We start from the raw sequence: 11,299 nt of genomic DNA, 5'->3' as shown, positions 1-11,299 counted from the left end.
CCATATGGGATCCTGGTGCATTCAAGGCAAGGACCTTGGCCACTAGGCTACTGCACTGGGCCCAATATTAACTTCAACAAGAATTTTGCTACTTAGCAGAAAGGCTCTGGTGCTGACTGAACTGTGGCTAACAGAAGTATATGCAGAGGCTCAAATATAAAATATGGACCGTGTAAGCCATCCTAGCTGACGACCCTGGGGTCTGAAGTCCTGAGAGGCAGTGTTGCACTGAACTGAACACAGCATCCCCCTCCTGGTACTTCTCCTTGCTGCCCTTCAGCTTTTCCTCCTCTGTATTTGCTGGCAATAAAGCACAGACCTATTCATGCTCTGTGACATAGTCAAAGGCCTCAGCATATCCAGAGGGAAAAAAAAGCATAGCCATCAAAAGAGTGGAAGCCTAGAAACCTAGGAGAGAGTCAGGAAGGTCAGGCTGCAAGATTTGGAAGACTGAGACTCTTGGTCCAAAGGAAACTTTAAGAATAAACCTCCCTGAAAATGGGGGTGGAGGCCCCAGTAATGCTAAGCTAATGCCTTTGATCAGGTCTGATGTCTTACCGGCTTTCCGTTGTCATCAAGATGCCTTATTGGTTCTCACCACAGAGAAAGAATGGAGAGATGTGTTTACTTCCATGCTGTGACACCCGTGCATTGTTCATTGTTAATCAGAACACGTGTTGACTTCATATATCAGGCTTAAGAGCCGGTTACCGTGTATTCAGAGCAGTGCCTCCTCCTAGGAAACCGGGCTTACCCCGGTCTGCATCTCAGGCCAGCCCCACTCTTCACCATAGTGGATTGCCTGATGGCCTCTGCCTCAGCTACATGGTAACCAAGGCGAAGGAATCTGCCTGTAGACCACCTGTGTTCACAGCGCCCAGCAGAATGCCACACCCAGAGAAAACTCAACAGGTGCTTCGTTTGAAAAAAGAACCTCTAAACATGTCAGATGCACTGCTCAAACAAGGTTTTTGAACCTGCTCAGAAGAGAGCCAAACCTGCCATACTGAAGTGATATACCTTCCTGTGCCGTATCTTCTCTGGAGAGCCTCCTGGGAGTGGGGCCACCCAACAACACTGGGATGGCCCTTTGCAGCCGCAGGACCAAGGGCAGCCCAGGGTAAACTTGGCAACAATGTATAGATTTTGGTCACCATTGAAACATTATTTGAGCTCTTATAACATTCCAAGCACTTTATTATTAGACACTGGAAATACCCCCACATGGAATAAGCACTATGCAGGCCAACACTGAAAGGTCATACACAACACTGTAATTCACAAAGCAGAAGTATTACCAAGGAATCTCCTCAAGGTTATTTTCTACAGCAATAAGAAGTTAATGGAAGTTTAAGGTGCCATCTGGGCCAGGTCTAAAATGGCCCACAGAGGCAGAGATGTGGCCTAATGGTTAAGATGTGCACGTTCCACATTGGAGTGCCTTAGTTCAATTCCTATCTCCCAACTCCAACTTCCTGCTAATACAGACTTAGAAACAGCAGGTGTTGCATCAAATACTAAGGTCCCAGCCATACATGTGGGAGACCTGAATTGAGTTACCCAACACCAAACTTTGGCCAGTCCCAGTCCAGACAATGTGGCATTTGGGGAGTGAACAAGTGGAAGATTTTTTAAACATTTATTTATTTTTATTGGAGAGGCAGATCAGATTTATGGAGATAAGGAGAGACCGAGAAAAAGATCTTGCATCAGGGCCTGGCACAGTAGCCTAGTGGGTAAAGTCCTTGTCTTGAATGTGACAGGATCCCATATGGGCGCCAGTTCTCCCGACAGCTCCGCTTCCCATCCAGCTCCCGGCTTGTGGCCTGGGAAAGCAGTCAAAGACAGCCCAGAGCTTGGGACCCAGCACCCACATGGGAGACCTGGAGGAAATTCCTGGCTCCTGGCTTTGGATCGGTGCAGCTCCGGCCATTGTGGACACTTGGGGAGTGAATCGTCGGACAGAAGATCTTCCTCTCTGTCTCTCCTCCCCTCTCTATATCTGAATTAGCAATAAGAATAAATAAATATTAAAAAAAAAAAGATCATCCATCAGCTGGTTCACTCCCCAAATGGCCACAATGTTCAGAGCTGAGCCGACCTGGAGCCAGGAGCCAAGAGATTCTTCTGGGTCTCCCATGCAGGTGCTTTGGGCCATCCTCCATGGCTTTCCCAGGCCACAAGCAGGGAGCTGGATGGGGAGTAGAGCAGCCAGGACACGAACTGGAGCCCATGTGGGATCCCAGCTCACGCTAGGGGAATATTTAGCCATTGAGCCATCGTGTTGGGCTCTGGAAGATATTTTTCTGTGTCTCTTCTCTTTTGTGTGTGTGTGTCTCTTCTCTCTATGAATCTGCCTTTCCAATGAAAATAAATAAAAAGAAAAAAGAAAGAAAGAATGGAGGCAGGCATGAACAAGGCACTCTGATGTGGAATGTGGGTGTTCCAAACGTGACTTAACCACTGTACTGAATGCCAGCCCCTCTAACTTTTAAATCAGACAATAGTATTTTCATCACAGGAGTTGAAATTTATGTTTATTGCATGCTATTGGCTGTGTAGCTAGTGAATATGAGTATTTGTAATTTCGTAAAACAAGGGCTTCATTGTTTAAAATTACCCAAACCCATCTTTCCAGGCTAACTTTGATTTTAGTCTTTACAGGGATTTGGCAAAAATCTGCATTTATTCAAAATGTATACATTTTTGACAGACCCTGATTTAGAAAACGATTATAGTTTGTACCGAGACCACTCAGCCATATTGCTGCTAGGATGTGCAGTGTACTGACACAGCGATTAGCAGCTCTAACCTGAGATGTATTCAGATAAACTCTCTTGTACAGATCATTGGCAGAGAGTGTGTGCACTGAAAAAGCTCATATACGTGTGTTCTGTATTTCAGAATATTGGCATTCATGAATTTTGTTGTGATTTGTCTCCCTGAGTCTTATGTATAATTATAGACTTCCAAAGAAGTGGAAACGTTCCTAATGATTAAGATAATGATTAAGGACCCAACGGGGTAGCCTAGTGGCCAAAGTCCTCGACTTGCATGCAGCAGGATTTGTATCCCCGCTGCTCCACTTCCCATCCAGCTCCCTGCTTGTGGCCTGGGAAAGCAGTGGAGGACGACCCAAAGCCTTGGGACCCCGCACCCGCATGGGAGACCAGGAAGAGGCTCCTGGCTCCTGATTTTAGGTTGGCTCAGCTCTGGTAGTTGCAGCCAACTGGGGAGTGAGCCAGTGGATGGAAGATCTTCCTCTTTGTCTCTCCTTCTCTGTATATCTGACTTTCCAATAAAAATAAATAAATCTTTTTTAAAAAAAGACAAACTACTCATGAGTTTAAGCTTTGTTAGAAATCACTATATATACACATCTCGTTTTCCTTGAGGAAATATCTCTGATTTGAAATGTTATCCTTCTTCACTAAACGTTTTTTGAAAGATTTATTTTGTGTTTATTTGAAAGACAGATATGCAGACGGGAGGAGAGACAGAAAGACATCCTCTGTCTGTAGATTCACTCCCCACACGGTCACAGCAGCTGGGAAGGGCCAGTGTAAAACCAGGAGCCTGGAGCTTCTGGGTCTCCCACGTGGGCACAGAGGCCCAAGCACTTGCACCATCTTCTGCTTTCCCAGGTTCATTAACCAAGGAGCTGGGCAGGTGTTGAGCAGCTGGGTCTTGAACCAGTCCCCAGATGGGATGCTGGCATCAGAAGTGGAGGCTTAACTGGCCATTCCATAATGCTGGCTCCTCTCCTCGAATTTCTTTCCAAAGGTTGGTCTGAGCACTAGAATTTCAAATTCTGAGATGATAAAATGCAGACGTCAGGCCTATCTCCAAGATCTCATTTGAAGGAAAAAGGCATTTTTAGGAGTATTTCATTCCCTATCCATGGAACAATTGTTTCTTTCCATTTCTTTACACATTCTTTAATATCTCCATACATCATTTGTTAGATTTATCCTTAGGGAACTTTTTTGGTCTTGTTAATAATTGAAATGTTAAAAATACTGAAATGAAGCCTTCCGGACATGCAGAACATTATAAAGCACTTTACAATGAACAGCTGGCTGCTGGGAATGTGTCAGTCAAGGTCCTGTCCAAGGACAGTGATGATACGTGGAGTGTTCAGCATAGTTAACCCCTGGGTCCATGTGCTGCAAAGCAGAAAGGAACCACTGGCTTGTACATTTACCTTATCAACGAAGGTGCTGCTGGTGAGGTGCTATCCCTCGTTAGAGTACTTGTGTTCAATGGCTGACTCCAGTTTCCAGCTAGTGTGCACCCTGGAAGCTATTAGGTAAGAACTCAAAGAATTGGGTTCTGCCACCCACGTTGAAGACGTGAATGGAATTCCCAGCTCCTGGCTTTGGCTTCACCCAGTCTCTGTTGTGGACATTTAAGGAATGAGTCAGGGTCCTGGGTAGTTATAGCATTGTAAGGTGTGGGGTGCGGTCGACCCCAGGTGTAAGATAGACAGTCGCAAGATGGCGGCTGGCCGAGGGCCAGGAGGCGGGGTTGGTCCCGCCAGTAGGCAAACAGGAAGTCACGGGGATAGACTGATGCCCTCAATGTGATTATGTCATTGCTACCGGCCTATCAGGTAGTGCCCAGTGGACCCACGGGGAGAAGTGATTGGTGGAGAACTGTGTATAAGCAGCCCACTTTTGGCAATAAAGCCCGTTTTTGGTTTGCATTCCCCTATTTTTGTCGGCTTTTCATTCCCTCGTTCATTCGTTTGTTCCTCCAAGTGTTCGTGTGTTCGGTGTGTGTGCGCTGGTTGCAGTGGCGGTTCGTGTTTTTCCAGGCCCTCGAGATTCCTCGTCATTATAGTGTCGCTGCTGGACGGCGACAGTAAGGTAAACCCACGGCCTGATATGCCAGCACCCCATATAGGGGAGACTCCTGGCTTCTGACTTTGCCCTGGCCCAGCCCTGCCCGTGGTTCCCATTTTGGGGGGGAGCTAATGGATGGAGGGTCTTCCTCCCTCCCTGTCTCCTCCCATCCCTCTTTCCCTCCCTCCATTTTCCTCTGTCTCTTACTGTGCCTTTTAAATTGTTTTTAAAGATTTATTTATTTATATTACAAAGTCAGGTATACAGAGGAAGAGAGAGAGGAAGATCTTCCGTCCATTGATTCACTCCACAAGTGACCACAACGGCCGGTACGCGCCAATCCGAAGCCGGGAACCAGGAACCTCTTCCGGGTCTCCCACGCGGGTGCAGGGTCCCAAAGCTTTGGGCCATCCTCGACTGCCTTCCCGGGCCACAAGCAGGGAGCTGGATGGGAAGTGGAGCTGCCGGGATTAGAACCGGCGCCCATATGGGATCCCGGGACTTTCAAGGCGAGGACTTTAGCCACTAGGCCACGCCGCCGGGCCCTCAGTCATTCTTTAAATGATTTATTTATTTAAAAATTTAAAAGGCGGGTCCTGCATGGCCTATCGGCTAAAGTCCTTGCCTTGAACGCTCCAGGATCCCATATGGGCACTGGTTCTAATCCCAGCAGCTCCACTTCCCATCCAGCTCCCGGCTTGTGGCCCGGGAAAGCAGTTGAGGACGGCCCAATGCATTGGGACACTGCACCCGCGTGGGAGACCCGGAAGAGGTTCCAGGTTCCCGGCTTCGGATTGGCGCGCATCGGCCCGTTGACGCTCACTTGGGGAGTGAATCATCGGACGGAAGATCTTCCTCTCTGTCTCTCCTCTGTATATATCTGGCTGTAATAAAATGAATAAATCTTTAAAAAAAAAAAAAAAAAAGAATGACTGAGTAGATGGGGCCTCTGTCGTTCTGTGTTAGAAGTCACTCTGCGGGTGGTGGTAGAGAGATGATAATCATGCAAGTAGCAACTTCTGGAAGTGGCTATCATCCCCAGGACTACAGGAGAAAAGGAAAGAGGAGGGTATGACTAAGAGGGAGCAGCCTAGGGCCTGGCACAGTAGCCTAGCGGCTGAAGTCCTCACCTTGCAGGCACCAGGATCCCATATGGGCATCATTTCTAATCCCAGCAGCCCCACTTCCCATCCAGCTCCCTTCCTGTGGCCTGACAAAGCAGTTGAGGACTGCCCAAAGCTTTGGGACCCTGCACCCAAAAGAAGACCCGGAAAAGACTCCTGGCTCCTGGCTTCAGATCGGCACAGCACCAGCCATTGCATTCACTTGGGGAGTGAATCATCAGATGGAAGATCTTCCTCTCTGTCTCTCCTTCTCTCTGTATATCTGACTTTGCAATAAAAATAAAATACAATCTTTTTTAAGATTTATTTATTTTTATTGGAAAGGCATTGAGACCCAGCCCCCGGAGGGGGAGGCAGCTTCAGTGCCCAGCTCCGAGGATATCTGGGGATGGGTTGGGTGAAGGGTGAGAATTACATACTACCTTTACAAGCAGCCAAGGCCAGGGGAAGACCTTAAATGAGTCTGTGATGTCAAGACCCAGAAACTGGTCTCTGCTCCTGCTCTCCAGTCTCCTCGAAGTGGCTGCCTGCTAACGGCAGGGTCTAAGTGGAGGCTGCCAGCCAAGGAGAACTGAGCGTGGAGACTCCGTCCTCAGACTCCAGGGCTGAGTGTGGCAACTAGGGTTTGTGACTACTGCAATGCGCGGCACAGGAGGGGGCCTCTCATAGCGCCAGAGGCTGGGCCGTGCAGAGGCTGGCCAGAGTCCCCAGGTGAAGTTCCCATAATCATTATACATGCTAACAACTCCTCAGGGTCACCCAGGATCCAGTCTATTTTTAAGTTCACTCAGTTGACTCAAGAATACCTGAATTATGTACAAGTATATGTTACAGACATCAGTATGCAAGCATATCGAAAATCATACCCATTTTAAATGTATTGAGTTGAAATTCCTATAACACAAAATGAACCATTTTAAGGGGAAAAACTCAGTGGTATTTAGTATATTCACAATGTTGTGTCATTGTCACATCTATTTCAAAATAGTCCTATTATTCAAAAATAAAATCCATTAACTAATTTCTCCTCAATCATCCTCCCCCCAGCCCTTAGCAAGCACCAATCTCCACTCTGTCTCTATGTGTTTACCTGTTCTGACTGTTCCATATAAATGGACCTTTTGTGTCTGGCGTCTTTCATTTAGCAAAATGGCTTTCAGATCCCCTTGCATGATGTTGGAAAGGTGACCGCAGTGTGCTGACTGTGACATTGGCTCAGTCCTGATGCCGTGAAACCTTCTCTGTCTTTTCTTGCATGATGGTGCTTGTTTCACTGCCTAACTATAGTTTATTTATTTTTTTAAAGATTTATTTATTTTTATTGCAAAGTCAGATATACAGAGAGGAGGAGAGACAGAGAGGAAGATCTTCTGTCCAATGATTCACTCCCCAATTGAACACAACAGCCAGTGCTCCTCTGATCCAAAGCCAGGAGCCTGGAGCTTCCTCCAGGTCTCCCACGCGGGTGCAGGGTCCCAAGGCTCTGGGCCATCCTCGACTGCTTTCCCAGGCCACAAACAGGGAGCTGGATGGGAAGCGGAGCAGCCAGAATATGAACTGGCTCCCATATGGGATCCTGTCGCATTCAAGGTGAGGACTTTAGCCACTAGGCCGCCTCCGGGCCCAGATTTTCATTGTTGATAAGAAGCTTTATAACAAGTGTTTTGAATTCTGTATCCCCGACTTTCTCAATGTATTCTTCAGTTAACTCTGAGGTTGGCATAGGGTTTTGCTCCTTTGCAGGGGTGTCTTCAGTAATATTCATTGTGCCTCTGTCTCTTCTTTTGCTCTTGGTCATTGTACTTCTGGTTAGCAGAGTCTTCTCCCCTGGGGCAGGTTTCTAAGCTCTGTCACCCATAGGTCTACAGTTTGATTTTACTTATTACAATTGGTACACAACTGTTTGCTTGCAGCCAATTGTGCTACTCCCTGCAGCAAGTTCCAGGTCTGGGTTCTTATGTTAGATTTCCACCAAGAACTCCGTAGCCCCAGCTCCTGGCTCACCACTCTCCGCCTCCTGTGATGCCGTGCTGAGGCTACATTGTTATCTGTACAACCTTTCTCCCACTTCTGGTTGGAGCAGGTCTCAGGATTAAGGAGACACAAAGTATCCTGAGTAGCTAGGTTGTTGGTGATGCTGAACTTGGCGGAACCTGTTGGACGTCACGTCTGAGGGCCACATGGACCTATTTTGACCTGTACAATGCCATGGTTGGTATTATTTTCCTGTGGGACCAGGGCAATGCACTGAGCTCAGTGAGTTCTTGCCCTGCAGTCTTAAATTCTTTGCCACACTGTAAGAACCGGCGCCTGATGTGCCACTACTAGAGTTCTTGATCTGCTGGCCATCAGGTCTGAGGGCTACCTGGACCTGTCTTGGGTGGCACCTGTAGGATGCCATGTTGTTGCAGTTCGCTTAGTCAGAGATGAGTTCACTCCCAGCTCCATGTATGCACAGTCCTGCCCCATAGCCCTTGTCTCCTTAAACAAAATAATGCTCAGTTCAGCTCTGGGAGGCGGACTGGGCTATAAAATCCACCGTGTTCCCACACAGCCCATCTGGAACCTGCCACTCTGTCTCTGCTCCTAGTCAAATCAAACAGATCCGCAGGACGGGCAGTTCTTCATCTGGGTTCACCTCTGGAGCTCCTGGTAAGTGTCCCTTCCCACCTTGTTGCTGGTGCAGTTCTGGCTGCCAGTGGAGTTCAGATCGCCGTTAGCTGAATACCGCTGGAGTATCAGTTCCTGCAACACCACACCATTGTGTCCACTGCCTTCCTGTGTCTGTCAGTCTCCAGGTACCCCTCTGTGTTGTTCTGTCCTCTTGTATTTCCAGGAATGGTCCCTCTCTGCTTCACGTTGGCTAATGTTTCTCCATCTGTTTAAATGTGTCCTTACCCTATTCCACCATCTTAATTCTTCTCAAGAATTAAGAGAAGGAGAGAAAGAAGTTTTTCTGTCTACTGGTTTACTCTCCCCAACTGGCTGCAACAGCCAGAGCTAAGCTAATCTAAAGCCAGGAACCTCCTCCAAGTCCCCCACGCGGGTACAGGATCCCAAGGCTTTGATCCGTCCTTGACTGCTTTCCCAGGCCACAAGCAGGGAGCTGGATGGGAAGTGAAGCAGCCAGAAGATGAACCGGCACCCATATAGGGATGCCACAGAGCAAAGAATTATCCTGTTGTACCACTGCCCTGACCCCAGAACATCAACATTTCAAGATAACAAGTTAGTCTAGCTGTTTTTTTGTATTAGTTCATTATAATTTCTCATTGATCTTTTGTGCTTTTAGCATCTTGGATGATGATTGCTGATAGACCCATACCACAGTTGGCTGTGCAAAAATGGCACTTTGTATTTTTAGGTGGAATTTTTCTTATTTATTTGAAAAGTGATACAGGAAGGAATGAGAGGGAGACAGAGAGAGATCTTCTATCTGGCATCCAGTGGTTTATGCCCCACATTCTGCCGACAGTCAGGGTTTGGCTGAGCGCAAGCTGGAACCCGGTATTCATCCACTTGAGCTGTCATCTACTGCCTCCTGAGATGTGTCAGCAGGAAGTTGGATGGAAAGTAGGGAAGTAGGGACCCGAACTCTTCTGTGGCATGTGGGTGTCCCAAGTACTGACTTAACCCACAATGCCTGCCCTGAAAGACACAGCTATAGAAAGAGTGTGAGGAAAAAAAGAGTGAGCGAGAGACCTTCCATCCTGCGGTTCACTTCTAAAATGACCCTAGTGGCTTGAGCTAGGCCAAATAGAAGACAGGAGCCAGGAGTTTTAGCTGTATCTCCCATGCAGGTGCAGGGGTCCAAACTCTTGGGCTGTCCTCAGCTGATTTCCCAGGTGCATTACAGGGAGCTGATTCAGAATTAGAGCAGCCAGGATTTACCAGTTGCCCGTATGTGATGCCATCACTGCAGGGGGAAGGTTAATGTGCGATGCAAAAGCACTGGCTCCTGCCATTAATGTTTTGATATAAGCTATTTTTTTTAAAGATTTATTCATTTTATTACAGCCAGATATATACAGAGGAGGAGAGACAGAGAGGAAGATATTCCGTCCGATGATTCACTCCCCAGGTGAACCGCAACGGGCCGATGCGCGCCAATCCGAAGCCGGGAACCTGGAACCTCTTCCGGGTCTCCCACGCGGGTGCAGTGTCCCAATGCATTGGGCCGTCCTCAACTGCTTTCCCGGGCCACAAGCAGGGAGCTGGATGGGAAGTGGAGCTTCCGGGATTAGAACCGGCGCCCATATGGGATCCCGGGGCTTTCAAGGCGAGGACTTTAGCCACTAGGCTACGCCGCCGGGCCCGATATAAGCTATTTTTTAAAGATTAATTTGGTTATATTTTTTCATTAGAAAGATTTATAGAGAAAAGGAGAGATACAGAAAGAACCTTCTATCTGCTGTTTCAGTTCCCAAGTAGCTGCAATGGCTAGAGCTAAGTTGATCCAAAGCCAGGAGCCAGGAGCTTCTTCCAGTCTCCCATGTGGGTGCAGGGTTCCAAGGCTTTGGGCCGAACTCGACTGTTTCCCAGGCCACAAGCAGGGAGCTGGATGGGAAGTGTAGCAGCATGCATACGAACTGGTACCCATATGGGATCCCAGTGCATGCAAGGCAAGGATGTTAGCCACTAGGCTACTGCACTGGGTCCCCAAATAGTTTTTAAAAATATCTTTATTTTCAGACCCAGCACGGTGGCTTAGTGGCTAGAGTCCTCACCTTGAACGTGCTGGGATCCTGTATGGGCACCGGTTCTAATCCTGGTGACCCACTTCCCATCCAGCTCCCTGCTTGTGGCCTGGGAAGACAGTAGAGAACGGCCCGAGGCCTTGGGTTCCTGCACCCATGTGGGAGACGTGGAGGAGATTCATGGCCCCTGGTTTCGGATCAGCAGAGCACCGGCCTTTGCGGTCACTTGGGGAGTGAGTCATTGAACAGAACACTTTCCTCTCTGCCCCTCCTCCTTTCTGTATATGTGACTTTGCAATAAAAATAAATTTGTTTGGGCCCGGCGGCGTGGCCTAGCGGCTAAAGTCCTCACCTTGAAAGCCCCGGGATCCCATATGGGCACCGGTTCTAATCCCGGCTGCTCCACTTCCCATCCAGCTCCCTGCTTGTGCCCTGGGAAAGCAGTTGAGGACGGCCCAAAGCTTTGGGACTCTGAACCCGTGTGGGAGACCTGGAAGAGGTTCCTGGTCCCGGCATCGGATTGGCACGTACCGACCCGTTGCGCTCACTTGGGGAGTGAAACATCGGATGGAAGATCTTCCTCTCTGTCTCTCCTCCTCTCTGTATATCCAGCTTTCCAATAATAATAAAATCT

Source organism: Ochotona princeps, chromosome X (genome assembly GCF_030435755.1).
Source record: "Ochotona princeps isolate mOchPri1 chromosome X, mOchPri1.hap1, whole genome shotgun sequence".
In the NCBI taxonomy this organism is placed as follows: domain Eukaryota; kingdom Metazoa; phylum Chordata; class Mammalia; order Lagomorpha; family Ochotonidae; genus Ochotona; species Ochotona princeps.
This window is presented reverse-complemented; position numbering follows the sequence as displayed.